Here is a 3,150-nt window from a genome sequence, read left to right as displayed (position 1 = left end):
TATTCAAATAGGAGCAGTGGTTGATAATATTGATGAGATCTTTCCAGAGTTTGACGCTCCACAGACTTGTCCAAGTCTGCATTCTCTATCATTTATTGTTGACGACTTTGGAGCCAGACCTGATGCTTATGATCGAATGTTGGAAGACTTGTCAGATATTTCAGTAGAAGGAGGAGATGAGGGAGCTGAAGAAGAAAATGATGAGAGGTCGAGTGAAAGGGAAGTAGAAGAATATGGTGAGTGTGTGAGTGGAGCACAAAATCAAGATCAAGCTCCTATTCCAGCGGGTACACATAGCCGGGCACCCACATCTACTATCGACATTCATCTGTTGAATGTTGGTATTGAAGAAGACATAGCTAGCCCAATTATGCATTTGCACACCCAACCTGAGCACTCAACTGGTTCTCAACAACCAGCTGTTTTATTTCAACACGGGGACTTAGCACATATGCTATCTACTTCTCACTTGGAGAATGTAGATATTGAAACAAGTAGGTCGCTGCCCCAACCTACGACTTCGATTATGTGCACCTCGAGTCTAGAGTCGATACATTTAGGTACACATGAGTCTCGAGCATCTGTTGCTCCTATTGCGGTTCTTAGTGAACTTGCTGGAACGACCAGAATGGTGTCAATTGACCTCCCACAAGGACCGGTCGGAAGTCCTACCAGCGCTATCACTATGCCAACACTGAACGTAGACACAACAGTTTATTCAACTGTTGTCTTAACTGGTAATCTAAGTGATCTAGGAGTTAGTTTACCAGACTTTGTGTCAAGGGAATATCTGGACGGCGCCCTAAAGGCTGTTCAAGACAATATGGATGCTCAGATTGCAAGTTTGAAAAGATTATTAAAGGGGAAGGAGCAAGTAGAAGAAGAACAACCATCTGCGGCATCACCACCGTCTATCCCTGAGCCTCTGACGGTACAAGAGCAATCAGTGGACGAACTCAAATCCTTGTTGTATGCTAAGTTGATGTCATCTCAAAATCCTGATGCAGAAGATGCATATTTGGTTGGGCTCCTGCGACAACAAATTGATGAAAACCCCTCTGTTCGAGCCTCAAAGTTTTTGGCCTTTCAGGATGTGGTTACTTCTAGCTTCACCAAAGTTAGCAAGTTAATCACATCAAACACCCAAGTTCTTAAAAGCTCAATTGATGCCCTTTCTGAATGGGTATCTATCCTAGAAGAGACATGCAGAGCTCATGCCACTACACTCAAACGAAGGTATGATGACCCGGAAGATCCAGATCATCATGAGAGGGAGAGGAAAAGACAAAGGGTGTCTGAGTCATCTGCTCAAGCTCTAATTGTTGAAAGAGAGCCAGCTACTCAAGATGTTAATGTTGAAGGTTCTTGTGATAACCGGATCCTGGTTATCACCCAAGGTAATTAATGTGTGATTATTTGTTAAATGTTTATGTGATAGCATGATAATTGTTATATTTGATCATGCTAGTATGTGAAATTATATGCACAAATAAAAATATATACGAAGGTATGCATATGATTGTATGCATGAAAGATATATCATGCATGCATGATACATGGATGATTAAACTTATGCATGTTTATGTATGTGAAATGCATGCATAGGCATGTATGTGTGTGTATAATGGGGTTTAACCGCCTTTCTTTTATTAGAAAAGGGTATAAAAGAAGGGGTAAAACCCCCTTTCATTCTTCTGTTGTTTTTGAAAAGTAAGTAAGCAATTTTAAAAAGAGAGGGAAGGGCTGATCGGATTGCTTATTTTGCTAAAGAATCAAGTTGATTTTACCTGATTTAAAAAGAGTGTTAGCTCTCATATTCATTAATGTAAAAGTATGAAAAAGATTGCTGCAAGTGTTGACAGAAGGGTTCATTCCACAGAAGTCCACAGGGGACCAACAACAGAAGATGTTCATTCGTACAAGTCAAAAGTGACAGAACCTCTGTTGTCTTTCACAGAGGTTCTGGAAACTGGTCCTCTGGCAACAAAAGCTTACAAGTCAAATGCAGCAGAGCCTCTGGAATAGCTCACAGAGGGTCTGCGGGTTTATCTTCTGTGGAGAACCTCTTCTTACTGTTTTACTTAGGTTAGTTAGCTGCACGTGCTTCTCACGTGACTATGTTTGTAATCGACTTTATTTGGACGGCTTAGATCGTTTCACATGTCTAGGTCGTGTCAGAAAAGCCGTTAGGAACTAGTATAAATAGCAGCTAGGTCTTTGTAATTAAGTGTGCTTCCAAATAGTAATCGTCTTATTTTCAATCAATTGAAAAACCTTTGAAGGTATTCTCTCGTATTCTTCATATTCATCAACTGTGTGTTCTTGATTATTTACTCTGTTTGTTCTTATACTGTTTCCGCTRCACTGTTATTGTTCTTAAAGATCATCCAGAGTATTTGGTTAATATCAAAACTGAGTTTACAGGTCCTAACAATTGGTATCAGAGCAGGAATCAAATTATTATTTGATTAATTCTGTTCTTGGTATTAATCTGCATTTGTTCTAAGAACACCAGTCTTCTTCTTCAGGTTACCCTGTTTTACTCTATTTTATCAGTTGTATCATATCCCTATTTTTTTTTTCTTCTTTCTATGGCAAATCTAGCCAATACATCATTCATGAGCACTGGTTCGCAATCAAAACCTCCTACACTCATTCGTGAGGAGTATCCTCAATGGAAAGTGCGAATGGTTAATTTTCTGGAGGGAATTCACCCAAGGATATGTGAATTTCTTTATAATCCTCCTTATGTCCCCATGAACTTAATTCCAAGAGTTCCAGCCACTGGAACAACTCYAGAAATTCCTAAGCATTACGAACCACGTCCTATTGCAAACTGGAGTGATGAGAACAAAATAATGGTTGAATTGGGCAGCAAGTGCAAACGATTGTTAATTATGGCAATACCTCATGAAATCTTCAAATGCATTAATCACTATCAACTGTCCATGGATATTTGGGCACAATTAGAAAAGCAGATTGAAGGAGGTAAGAAAACACTCAAGAACAATCGATCAATTTGCATTGACGAGTACCACAGCTTCAAGGCGAAAGAAGGTGAATCCCTGTCGGACACATACTCTAGATTGAATACCTTGATTAGCAACTGCAAGAGGTATGGAGTAATGAGAACGGCAGAGGACAACAACT

Source organism: Cynara cardunculus, unplaced genomic scaffold (genome assembly GCF_001531365.2).
Source record: "Cynara cardunculus var. scolymus isolate 2C unplaced genomic scaffold, CcrdV1 Un_Scaffold_3572, whole genome shotgun sequence".
NCBI classification, from domain to species: domain Eukaryota; kingdom Viridiplantae; phylum Streptophyta; class Magnoliopsida; order Asterales; family Asteraceae; genus Cynara; species Cynara cardunculus.
Note: the sequence above shows the minus strand (reverse complement) of the source record.